The 13,309-nt window shown below is 46.7% G+C and overlaps 1 long non-coding RNA gene and 1 pseudogene across 1 annotated transcript in view; one reads left to right on the plus strand and one right to left on the minus strand.

The window, feature by feature from the left end:
* Window positions 1-2,300: 2,300 nt before the first annotated feature.
* LOC118668016 lies at window positions 2,301-3,129 on the minus strand (annotated as a pseudogene).
* Window positions 3,130-5,779: 2,650 nt separating this feature from the next.
* LOC118668017 overlaps window positions 5,780-13,309 on the plus strand; it is a 157,857-nt gene continuing 150,327 nt past the window's right edge. The window contains exons 1-2 of the long non-coding RNA XR_004971481.1: window positions 5,780-5,999; window positions 9,790-10,034. This is a non-coding gene — a long non-coding RNA (uncharacterized LOC118668017). The remainder of the gene's footprint in view (window positions 6,000-9,789; window positions 10,035-13,309) is intronic.

A 13,309-nucleotide genomic window follows, 5' to 3' on the forward strand; every position in this document is an offset into this window, starting at 1 on the left:
TTATTGTTCAGATTATTACATTTGTTCCTCTTTTTTTCCCCCCCATAACTCCCCTCCTCCCAGTTCCCGCCCCACCCTCCGCCCTCACTCCCCACCCACTGTCCTCATCCATAGGTGCACGATTTTTGTCCAGTCTCTTCCCGCATCTCCCACACCCCTTTCCCCCCCAGGAATAGTCAGTCCATTCCCTTTCTATGTCCCTGATTCTATTATAATCACCAGTTCATTCTGTTCATCAGATTATTTATTCACTTGATTCTTAGATTCACTTGTTGATAGATGCATATTTGTTGTTCATAATTTGTATCTTTACCTTTTTCTTCCTCTTCCTCTTCTTAAAGGATACCTTTCAGCATTTCATATAATCCTGGTTTGGTGGTGATGAACTCCTTTAGCTTTTCCTTATCTGTGAAGCTCTTTATCTGACCTTCAATTCTGAATGATAGCTTTGCTGGATAAAGTAATCTTGGTTGTAGGTTTTTGGTATTCATCACTTTGAATATTTCTTGCCACTCCCTTCTGGCCTGCAAAGTTTCTGTTGAGAAATCAGCTGACAGTCGTATGGGTATTCCCTTGTAGGTAACTGAGTTTCTTTCTCTTGCTGTTTTTAAGATTCTCTCTTTATCTTTTGCTCTTGGCATTTTAATTATGATGTGTCTTGGTGTGGTCCTCTTTGGATTCCTTTTGTTTGGGGTTCTCTGCGCTTCTTGGACCTGTAAGTCTATTTCTTTCACCAGGTGGGGGAAGTTTTCTGTCATTATTTCTTCAAATAGGTTTTCAATATCTTGCTCTCTCTCATCTTCTGTCACCCCTATAATTCTGATGTTGGTACGCTTGAAGCTGTCCCAGAGGCTCCTTACACTATCCTCGCATTTTTGGATTCTTTTTTCATTTTGCTTTTCCGGTTGGGTGTTTTTTGCTTCCTCGCATTTCAAATCATTGACTTGATTCTTGCGCTCCTCTGGTCTGCTGTCGGGAGTCTGTATAATATTCGTTATTTCAGTCCGTGTATGCTTAATTTCTAGTTGGTTCCCCAATATAAGATCGAGGGTCTCATTAGTTTTCTTGTAGATCTCATTAAGTTTATCGGCGGCTTCTAAACAGTTCTTGAGAGACCTTAAAAGTGTGGTTCTGAACTCTATATCTTCCATTGACAATTTTGTCCTGTTTCTTTGTCTCCGCATTTTGTTATGCTTCCTTGGTGCACCCCCTACTGGTCTTTGTGCGCAGTCTTATAGTTAAACCTTGATTGTTGTAGCTAATTCCAGGGAGGGTTTGACCTCCAGGTCAAGTGGGTATGAGAATCAGCTGTGTCAGCAGTGAGAGAACTTCTGTCCTCTAGGGAGGTGCTAATCTAGCCTTTGCCTGAGGCTATCTGGCAGATGCCTGTGTGCAGGGCTTGGGCGGGGCGGGTCGCACAGGATCAACAGGGTGGGCCGGAGAGAGCAGTTATGGCGGCTCTCAGTCCTGTCCCCAGGGGCTCTGCCTCTCTGAGTCCCAGCACCCGCTGCAAAGCTCAGAGAGAAAGCTGCACTCGCTCTGACCGAAGCCAGACAGTCCCGCTTCTCCCGTTTGAGTCAGGGTCGCTAGAGACTCGCCCGTATCTGGAGCTCAGATTCTGCGACTCCCTCCCGATTGAAAACGCCAACCGCGCCCTCCGCCGCCAGCCCGCTCCTCGCACTCCGCACCTCAGAATTTGACTTCAGCACTGTGCCTCCTCTGAGTGTCCGTATGCGTTTCTCTTTCCTCCTAGTTGTAGGACTTCCACTCAGCCAGCGTTCCTGTGGTTCTGGGTGATGTCCGTTCCGTTTTTTAGTTTCACTTTTGAAGTAGTTGTTCAAAGCAGCAAACTCCGGCGTTAACCTATGCTGCCATCTTGGTTCTCCTGCCTCCAGTTCTTGGTGAAGTTTTGAAAATAAAGTTTTTGTGAGGGATGTGATACCCCCCGATATTCAAAAGGCTGCACCAGCTGACATTATGCATTTCTGGTCAAGAACCAGAGGCTCATAGGACCACGCATCCTAGACCTTTAACAATTTACTCCCTAATTCTTTAGCCCCTTCTTTCCGAGACTCTCAAATGCAGAGTCTCTGCAGAAATTCCAGCAGATTCTCACTCTCCCTTCTACCTGCACTCCTACCTGCCTGCCGCCTCCTTCTCCTCTCTCCTTTCTTTCCTCCTTTACCTGCTGGTACTTGGCCCTGCTGATGCAGTTTAGATACTACCCAGGCCTCCAGGAGCTTATGTTTCCTGCTGTTATCCCGAACTGAAATCCCTTCTCTTTTTTTTTTTTTTTTTTTTGCTTCAATTTTGAAGACTCAGTTTATTAACTGACCAGATTTACAAAAATAAGCATGGTAGATACCTTAATTCATCCTTCTAATAAGCCTATTGATCTGGTCTTCCCTGTTCCCAGCATCTCCACCTTCTACAAAATGGGTGGTCTTCTTCTTCATCCCACCACGTGGAGAAGATAACTTAAAGGGCCACAGGAAGTTGTTCACTTCTTTGAAGCGCTTTCCAACAGTGTAGATCTCATGAATCAGATCTTCCATGCAGATGATGCCATATTTACCAAGAGATCGAGCAATCAGTGAGTTATCTGTCAGGGCAATTCGTTTTTTGTTGATTTTGCCATAACCACGCTTGTAGATCAATTCATTCACTGACTTCAGGTTTGGGTACCCCCAAGCAATGTATGGCTCCACAGTCCTCAGCATGTTAATGGAAGCCTCGTTGAGCTTAACGAAGGTGCCGTTGAAGATCTGGCGAAGGCGAAGAAGCTGCAGCACCTTCCGGACCTTTGGGCTCACACCATTGATACCTCTGATCCTGGTGACAAATGCCCACTTGGGCTCGGCGGGGACGTAGAAGTGGCCCGCTTTTCTCGCCATCCTGGCCATTCGGATCTCCGTCCGGTACATCTGCCTGTGCTCCTTGTGGTAGTGCTTGGCTTTTTCGTAGATGAGCTTCCTCCTCGCCTTTCGAAGCATCTTTTGGGCAAACTTCTTCCTCAGGCGCTTGATCTTCAGCTCCGCGAGTTCCTGCGCTTCTTCTTGAGGGTTTCTGGCACCGCAGGAACTTCTTCTTCTTCTTCTCTTCTGCACCCTCCATGGTTCCAGCCGGAAAAGAAACCCTTCTCTTCTTCACGTATGTATCCAACGCCTTTGCCAAGCCCAGCTCAGGGTGGAACCCACCCACAAAGGCAGTCGTTCCAGCCTTTGTTCACTCATTCGAACGGCATTTGCTGAGCTCCTGCTCTGTGCTATGTATTTGCCGTCCCACGAGGAAAAAGTGGAGGCTCCTGGTCTCATGGAACTTACACTGTAGAGGGAGAGAAAAGAACAACGGAAAAGTAGCTGAGAAAATATCAGGTCACAATAGTGGTTCCAGAATCTCTACACAGGTTCATAGGTAGAAATTCAGTTGTGAAATTATTCAGAATACATTGAGATTTCCTTAAACTAATTTTCCTGGTAAGTTAAAAATATACATTTATATATTTGTTGATTTCAGAGAGGAAGGGAAAGGGAGAGAGAGATAGAAACATCAATGATGAGAGAGAATCATTGATCGGGAGCCTCCTGCACACCCCCCACTGGGGATCAAATCTACAACCCAGGCATGTGCCCTGATTGGGAATTGAACCGTGACCTCCTGGTTCATTGATCGACACTCAACCACTGAGCAATACCAGCCAGGCTTGCCTGGTAAGCTTTAATGTAAAAAATTGATAAGATATTGGCAGGACCTGGGAGGGGGAGAGAGGAATGGGGAGTTGTTTAATGGGTACAGAGGTTTAGTTTTGCAAGATGAAGAGTTCTGGAAATGGATGGTGGTGATGTGAATGGATGGTGGTGAAGTGAATGCAACAATGTGAATATATTTCACCTCAGAGAAGTGTATACTAAAAGTGGTTAAGATGATAAATTTTGTTATGTGAATTTTGCCACAATTAATAACAATAATGAAAAACCAAAGAAATAGATAAGAGTTTACTGTACTTTACACATGAGATTGAGAAGATATCAGTGGTCTGTATCCACACCCATGACTGTGGGAACTGAGCTGTTGGTACCACCTGTCAGAGGGTGCTGAGTACCGTGAGAAAATACAGCAGGGGTATATGTGAAACAGTGGCTGACCGATTGGAGGTCAGAAAATCCTCTCTCAGAGCATCATGCTAAGTGAAATAAGCCAGTCAGAGAAAGACAAGCACCATATGATTTCACTCATATGTGGAATCTAATGAACAAAATGAACTAACAAGCAAAATAGAGAGACTCATAGATAGAGAGCAAACTGCCAGCTATGGGAGGCCTGGGTTGGGGTTTGGGGGGGGGGGGGGAGAGGGGGAGGGATTGAACCAAAAAGAAAAAAAGAAAGAAAAAAAGTCATGGACATGGACAACAGTGGTGGTTGCCGGGGGTGGGGGGGGTGGGGAGGGGGTTTGGGAGGTGGAGAAGGGGGATAAATAGTGATGGACAGAGAAAAAACCCCCAACAAAACAAAACTTTACTGAAAAAAAAAAAGGCAGTATGTTAGAGACAAGGCAAAAACAAACAAAAAACCCCCACACAAAACAAAATAAAACAAAACCACAAAACCCCCCTGAGTTTATGATAATAACCTGAGAGATGGATGGCAAGAGGGAACCAGGCATGTGCTGATGTGGGAACAGAACTGCCCACAAAAGGAAAGAGCTAAGGGAAAGGCCCCAAGGGAACAAGCTTGGAATGTTTCAGAAATGGACAGAAGGACCTGTATGGCTGAGGCAGGTGGGGCAGGGGGGTGGGGGGTGGAGGGGAGGGGGGTGGGGGGAGGAGGGGCAGGTTGGTCGGAGACGGGGCTGGAGACCAGAGCAGTCCTACTGGAACACAGCCTTGCCCACGTGTTTCCGTATTGTCTGTGGCTATGTTCATGCTACTGGGGCTGAGACAGAGAACATATGGCCAGCAAAATGAAAACCTTCACTAGACGGCCCTTTACAGAAAACGCGTGCTGACCTATGCGTTAGAGTTAAAAGAAGGAAATTTAGGAAGGTCACCGTGGCACCGTGCCAGGTGGAGGTTTGTCACTGACCCTCCAGCTGTCTCACAGTCAGTCTGAGTGTTCAGCTAGACTGAGGGCAGTGACACTGCGTTGTTCCCTGTGCTGGGTTGGGCCCGAGAAGGCTGAGGCAGACAGGCTGAGGGACTTAAGGTCCTAGAGCTTTAAGAAGTGGAGCAAAGCTTGGAATCTCTATTCAAGTAACTTCACAGCCCAGCTGCCTTTGATCAGAGAAGCATAAAATGCCTCTGTATTCTGGAACAAAATGAAGTCAGTGAGCCGAATGCTAGTGATATAGAGAAAGTATGCATCAAAGGGAGCTATTTTTAAATTATTGGTTTTGGTAAAAAATGACCAGGAGTAGAGTTGACCTCCAAATATCATGACTTCCTTCAGTCCCTGGGAAAGTAGTGTTATGTACCCCAAGATAGATGGTGACGAGTGGGGCTTGACAGATACAGAATTATACTCAGAAATCTTCAATTGTTTTCTTTTTTTTTCCATTTGTTTCCTTTTTTTTTTTTAAAAAAATATTTTATTGATTTTTTACAGAGAGGAAGGGAGAGGAATAGAGAGTTAGAAACATTGATGAGAGAGAAACATCAATCAGCTTCCTCCTGCACACCCCCTACTGGGGATGTGCCTGCAACCAAGGTACATGCCCTTGACCGGAATGGAACTTGGGACCCTTCCGTCCGCAGGCCGATGCTCTATCCACTGAGCCAAACTGGTTAGGACCATTTGCTTTCTTTAAACCAGCAGTAGAGTGTGTTGAGTAACTTACATAATCAAAAGAACTGTTTTCACATAGCCTCCCTGCCAAGTTGGACACCCCACAACACTTGACCTGTTCCAAGGAAGGAAGCTGAGATTACCAACACGAAGAAGAAGAAAAGGAGAAGCTGGATATTTGAACCGAGAGGGCGATTTTGCCAGGCCTGAACCAGCAGGTAACATTTAGAATGGGATTTTCCAAAAAGTGAGCTTTGGCTAGCTGCGGCAAAGTCATGCATCACGAAAAATGACGTTGTGAGCTGTAAACAGTTTTTAATTTATACAGGTAACATTTAAAATGCTAACTAGACCTTAAGATCATTGCTGGAAGTTAGAAAGCCCCTGCTGGGAATTCTTCCAGTGTCTGTGGAAATGATTCAAAACACACCCGGATCAGGGACAGTGTTTCTAACTTTGGTTTGGACTTTGGCCGACTTGGGTTTTGACTTCTGCAGAGCCAAGGAACTGAGTTACTGACGCTTTTGGTCATTGAAACCTAAAGACTCCAGTCTGTAAGCAGAGTGAGAACTCAGCCTAGCAAGGGACGGTTTCAATGCAGCTCTTGTGGCTTGGTCGCTTTCCTTCACTCTGTCACCAGGCCTGATTTTGTGTATTGATCGCAGGTCACTTAAGAAAAAATCACATAGAAATTTCCCCCCTCCATTGACGCTATATTCCACAGTTTTTCAGGTACTGTGTTTGTTCAACAACCAACAAAAGTGTGAGGGCCTGCCCTGTGCTGGGCACGGTGCTATGCCCCCCAGGACATGGGGATGAATAAGGCTGACAAGGTCCCTGCTCCAAGAGTTTATGGGGAAGGGATAAATTAGCATACACACCTGATACCTACGTAAGTAGGTAACGGCAGATCCTGGATGAGCATTACAACCAGCTTGAAGCAGGGCAGTCGGGTACAGTGAGGCGAGAAGTGGAAGTTTAGATAAGGTAGTAAGGAGCCTCTGAGGAGGACATTGCATTTGAGCCGAGACCTGGATGATAAGAGATCTCCATCTACCTGAAAATCAGAGGCCAGAGTGTTCCAGGCAGAGGGACCAGCAAGTGTACCGCCTTCTTCTTTTAATAGATCTTTATTGATTTCAGAGAGGAAGGGAGAGGGAGAGAGAGATAGAAACATCAATGATTAGAGAGAATCATTGATGGGCTGCCTCCTGCACGCCCCCTACTGGGGATCAAGCCCGCAGCCTGGGCATATGTCCTTGGCAGGAATCAAACCTGGGACCCTTCAGTCCGCAGGCCGATGTTCTATCCACTGAGCAAAACTGTCTAGGGCCAGCAAGCGCGCCTTCTAAGAGCTGGGGGTAGAGGGATGAATAGGTCTCACAGGTTTCTTAAATTCTTTCTCCAAACCTGTTTCAAAACAGCAATGGTAGTATGTATATACTCTAGTCCCAAATGCTTCTGAAAACGTTTGTTGCCTTTTTTTTTTTTTGCCAAGGGTGTCACGTTTAGAGCATTTTTCTCGAACTGTGGAGATTCGCCTTGCCACTTAGGTGTCTTCCCTCTCTCAGGTCTTTCTCTTCTGTTTTGTTGTTTTTGTGGACTTTGGAGTCAGAGCTCTCGGTTCAAATCACACCTCTGAGACTTAATACGCCGTGTGACCATTGGCAAGTGACTGAACCTCTCTGAACTTTAGTTTCCTCATCTGTGAAATGGGGACAGTAACAGTCCCTGCCTCACAGGGTTGGTGTAAAGATTAAATCCTATGATGCATGTAAAGCTCTTACTTAGCCCAGGGGTTGGCATATACCAGGTATACTGGTTAATGTGGATTTTGTAATCAAAGAAAACACGGTAATTTCAAGAGAAACATCAAAAGTGTTTCATTCAAAGTAATGTCCATCGCTAGCTACACATTTCCCCCATCTTTCAGGTAATTTGTGGATACCGTCCCAATAGAACTTGTCTTGTTTTGAGGCAAACCATTCAGAGACCCAATTTTCCACTTCTTCGTACGTTTTGAAGCGCTGCTCAGAAAGTGTGTGTGCCATCAATCAGAACAAGTGGGAATCTGAAGGATCAAGGTCTGGTGAATACAGCGGGTGGGTTCATACTTCCCAGGCAAGATCTTTTAACGTGTCTTTAACTGTTTTTGAAGTGTGTGATGGTGCGTTATCATGAAGCAAAATTACTTTGCCGTGTCTTCTGGCTCATTCTGGTTGTTTTATGATTAAAGTGTGGTTCAAATTGATCTGGATGTTTTTTGTCTTTCACATCGAAATCACCACTTTGAAAGTGTTTAAACCAGCGTTTACAAGTATCTTGAGATGGAGCATGTTCACCATAAGCTTCCCGAAGTATACAATAAGTTTTTCTTCAAAATAAAGTAATGAATTAAAACTTCCCACAAATGCTCTTTTTTGGGCACGAAATTCGACATTTTTAAGCATAAAAATATCTATGATGTTAACACCTTCAGAAAATTTGACATATGAAGTTTTGAAGCTTATTGTCAATACAACAAAATAACATACATATCAAATCGCATGTATATCAACATATGTGTAACTCCAGCTATTGAAAAAAATCCGCATCATTAACCGGTACACCTGGTAATACTTGCTCAATAAATACTAACAGCAGACACATTTACTTAACTCCTTACAGATTTCAAAGTGCGTTCACATTCTTGTAATTCCCATGAAACCCAGTGAGATACACTTGGGTTCAGAGTCAATATCAGAACCAGAGCAGATGAGAGTGAGAGAGGCTGTACTAATAATATTGGGGCCTCAGAGGTCTGGAGGGGCCCTGGAGCCTGACTGTGCTGTGAGTCCTGTGTGCAGATGCTTAGCAGATGTTTAGTTCTTCCCTGGGCTGAACCCAGGAGCTCCCCAACCCATGGAAAAGGTCCTCATTAGATCAGGGAGAGATCTGTGCAGGAGCAGACATTCAAGGGAAACCAACGCTCCTGGTTTGCCTGGGACTGAGGCATTTCCTGGGATGTGGGCCTTTTAGTAATAAAACGACCAGGATCAAGCAAATTGGGACAATTGATCGCCCCCAATTTCCCAGGTGGCTACTGGAGAGCTAGAGGAAAAAAAAACCTTCAGTGGTGCTTGGCACTTTTCCTCTCTTTGGATGAGGGTGCTGCCTTCTAATGCCAGGTTTAGCTTAGGAAGTAGGCGCATGCTTGAAAAGAAGCTCATCAGCTGTAGGATAAGGACTTCCAGGTTGAGCCCTAACCGGTTTGGCTCAGTGGATAGAGCGTCGGCCTGAGGACTCAAGGGTCCCAGGTTCGATTCTGGTCACGGGCATGTACCTTGGTTGCAGCAGGTACATACCCAGTAGGGAGTGTGCAGGAGGCAGCTGATCAATGTTTTTCTCTCATTGATGTTTCTAACTCTCTATCCCTCTCCCTTCCTCTCTGTAAAAAAAAATAAAAATAAAAAAATCAATAAAATATATTTAAAAAAAAGGACTTCCAGGTTGCGATATAAGCCAGAGTAGAAGCAGGCGGCGGTCATCCAGTAGAGTGGCCCCCAGCCACACGTGGCTATTTGCAATGTGACAGGCCGTTAAAGTCACACTGGATTTCTAAGTCTTTTTTTAAAAATATATTTTCTTGATTTTTTACAAAGAGGAAGGGAGAGGGATAGGGAGTTAGAAACATCGATGAGAGAGAAACATCGATCAGCTGCCTCCTGCACACTCCCCACTGGAGATGTGCCCACAACCAAGGTACATGCCCTTGACTGGAATCGAACCCGGGACCCTTGAGTCCGCAGGCCGACACTCTATCCACTGAGCCAAACCGGTCAGAGCTGGATTTCTAAGTCTTAATACCAGGAAATAAAATGGATGTAAACAAACCTCATTAATAACTTTTGTATTGATTACATGTCGAAATGATGATATTTTGAATACATTGGGTTAAATAAAATGTTACTAAATTTCCAAAGAAGGCGGCGACCTAGCAAGACTTTCTTTTTCTGTCCCTGCGCTCAGAAAGTCACTGGTGGCCACATGCACCGGGGGCATCAAGAGACCAAGGAAGAGGAGCACGTAGAAAAGCACCTCCTGAGGAGACCGGGCTCAGCCATCGCGAGGCCCTACGTTCTGTGTCGTAGACCTGGCCCCTCAGCGTCGGCCTGTGGCCCAGCTGTACCAGCATCACCTGGGAGCCCGTGAGAAATGCAGACTGAGCCCTGCGGCAGGCCTGCTGAACCAGCCTTAGCTGAAAAAGCCCCCAGGTGAGTCATATGCACATTAAATTTGAGACACCCTGGCCCAGGTTCTTCAACTTTGGCGGGTATCAGATACTCCTGGGGCAGTGGTTCTCAGCCCTGGCTGCACATTAGAATGACCTGGGAATCTTTTTAAAATCCTGATTTCTGGGCCTCATCCTCCGGAAATTCTGTTTCTTTGTTACTAATGTTGTGGCCAGACCCCATAACAAAGAAACAGAATTTCCGGAGGATGAGGCCCAGAAATCAGGATTTTAAAAAGATTCCCAGGTCATTCTAATGAGCAGCCAAGGTTGAGAACCACTGGCTTAAAAGATCAGCTCTTTGCACCAGGTGAAGGCGGGCTGTCTTCAGCAGCCAGCAACCTCCCTGCTGCGTGGCAGGCGCCGAGGTGGGGCTCAGGCATACGTGTCTGCCGTTGCTCTGACTGCTCAGTCACGACGGAAGCCTGTCCCACCTGCAGTGGCACAGGGTCACTGTGCCCTGAGCCAGGCCTGTAAATCTGCCCCACCTGAAGTGCCAAGTCCGCGAGTCCATCTTTCGGCGAGGTGAGCTTGCACGCTGGGAAGGAGTCCTTGGGAGGGGGAAGAGTTTGGAGGGAGAGTGGCCTGGATTTGCGGTCCTTCCTGTTCATCCCACTCGGAGTTCTGGTCTGAGGGGCCTGAGGACCGAGTCCAACATGACTCCTTTACTGGGCAGATGCCTTGGGAGATAGGGCGGGGGTGGGAGGGCACAGCTAACTACAGTGTTATTTGCAGCATCATGCCAGGGTTTGACACTGGCGGACCCAGGGTGATGGGGAACGTGTAACAGGAGGAGGGAAACAAGGTGTCAAGGTTGAAGTTATTTAATTTGCAGTTTGCCTTTGGAGCTGTAGCAAACGCCCAGCTCTCCTGTGTTTGCACTCCGGGCCCCCCTCTGGTGTTTGCTGCGGCCCGACCGCAGTTCAGGAACCCTCAGACCTGCTTGCCACTGGCAGTGTTTTACCGGAGTTGGCTTTCTGCTCGGGGCTTTCTCCAGCCCAGGAACTTCGGAGAGTAACTCCCTCAGGGACAGCCCGCACCAGTGGGAGGAGGGCCTGTGGGTAGACACTGTACACTCTCATCTCTCAGGGGCATTTCTGGAAGGTGCTCTACGTTTCTCGGTGGAGGGGGGAAATCGAGCACCCACGGCCTCCAGCGGCTTCAGTGGTGCACCCTGACATTAGCGTTTCCTTCCTGTCTCCCTCTCCCCACCTCCTCACCAGGTTTTCTTGGGTCATCTTCCCAATAAAATACCTGCCACCAAACCAAAGCTCAGGCTCTGATTCTCGGGGACCGAAATCAAGACAGGAACACGCCCTGGTCCCTTTATCTCTTTCTCCAACCCTCAGTGTAAGTGTGTACCTAGTGTCACGGAATCTCCCTACCATTCTGTTGGGAACAAGCACCATGGGTTTCTGTGTGTGCTGACAAGCTTTCCAAGGCCTGTTGTGATATCATCTGTTGTGATATCATCTGTTGCCATTCGTTCATGGTTTGACCTGTGCTGTAAAGACAGGCCAGTGTGCGACCAAACTGGGGTGAGGAGCTCAGTTACCTGCCATGTTGGTAGAAAATGCTGACTCATGGAAGCAATAACAATGAGAATTATCTCCCCACATCCCTCCTCCCTCCTCCTATTTTTCTTGAATGCTTTTTTTCTTTACATAATTTTATTCAGTTGTCTGTCTTGTTGCTGTTTTCTGTTGCTTCTTTGCTCCTCTGTAACCCTCCTGTCAACGTCTCCCACGACTTCTTTGACTAATGGGACTCGCAGCATCTGAGGTCTGGTTTTAGAAACCACGCGGACGGTATGGGAGGCGGAACCGCAGGTGCAGGGTCTATACTGAACGCCCAGCTTTCCAACCTGTGGAGGCTGCCTCTTAAAGGCATTAAGTGTGTGCATCTGTGTGGAAATGCAGCAATGGAATGGGAAGTTCTGGGTCTCTCTATTTTGATTTCCAAACACAGAGAGCTAATATTTTTGAAACATCTGGTAAAATCCAGGCACTGCCTTGGGTGAGGCAGTTCACGGACTTGTTTTCATTTACTCCTCAGTCACCATGGGAGGCAGGATCACTCATTCCCATTTTACAGACAAGAAGAATGAGACTTAACCTTAGATGACTTGCGCAGGTTCATGAATCCTCTGACTGTGTTTGAGCTGAGGAGCATACAGTGCTTGATAGGATAGTTCTTGAATGTGTCCCATGACTCCTGAGACCCGCGGTGCATATTGTCCCAGCGGTGCAAATGTGGAAACTGAGGCAGGGGGCGGCACTGACTCTGACGCATCCAAGATCAGAACTGGCAAGTCGAGCAGGCACATCAGAAAGGACTGGAGTCGGAGCACACATTGCAGGTTTAGCTGTGCTCCTGCCTGGCTTTTGGATCTGAAAGCTCAGAGGTGAGTTGAAAGATGAAGGCTTCATCCAGCTTAAAGAAAAAAAAAAGCCTGATTGCAGCCAATTCTCTGTTCTCTGCACACTGTGGTTTTAAAAAATGCATGATGGACCACGCTTGCCCAGTGCTGATGTTTTATTCGGTTTCATGTGGTGCGTCGGATGCCTGTTCTGTCATCAGAGGCCGTTTCCAAAGGCGCTATGTGAGAAGTGATGTAATACTCAGAAGAAGGGCTCCGTGTTGCTTTTTACATCTGCTGTCAGCATCCCCATTTGTTCGGATTTGGTTCCTAATGATCTTGTCCCCTTTGATCGGATCCTGGGTCAGATGTGTAGTCAAGACGAGTTCAGAAGGGAGCTTCTTTAATTGTTTTGGGCTTTATCTCTTGGATTGGCCAGGGTTGGCAGGTGGAATCCAGGGCTGGTTCATTCATTCAGGGACCTCCTAGGCCAGGCACTTGGGATTTCTGGTGGAAACCGGTCCAGGGAAGAATCAGAGGAGGGGGCTGCCGGTAGGGTGGGAGGGTCCCAGCAGCTGAGCACGCCATGGCCGGCTGCAGTAAAGCATTGTGTCTGGGACTAGTGCTTGACTGAAAAATGGGAACCACTGAATTCCAGTTACTCTGCCTGGGTGACGTGTAGGGATGTGATATGAGAGGAGGAGCTCTTCTTTTAATCACCATCCTGTTGTCTAGGAGGTGCTTTTTTTTTTTTTTTTTAAATCCTTTACCTTTTTCACCAGCCTTCCAACTCCCCTCCCCTGACAGCTGTCAGTCTGTTTTCTGTATCTATGAGTCTGTTTCTATTTTGTTTGTTAGTTTATTTTGGTCATTAGATTCTACATATAAGTGAAGTCATA

The sequence above is a fragment of the Myotis myotis genome, unplaced genomic scaffold (genome assembly GCF_014108235.1).
Source record: "Myotis myotis isolate mMyoMyo1 unplaced genomic scaffold, mMyoMyo1.p scaffold_m19_p_13, whole genome shotgun sequence".
In the NCBI taxonomy this organism is placed as follows: domain Eukaryota; kingdom Metazoa; phylum Chordata; class Mammalia; order Chiroptera; family Vespertilionidae; genus Myotis; species Myotis myotis.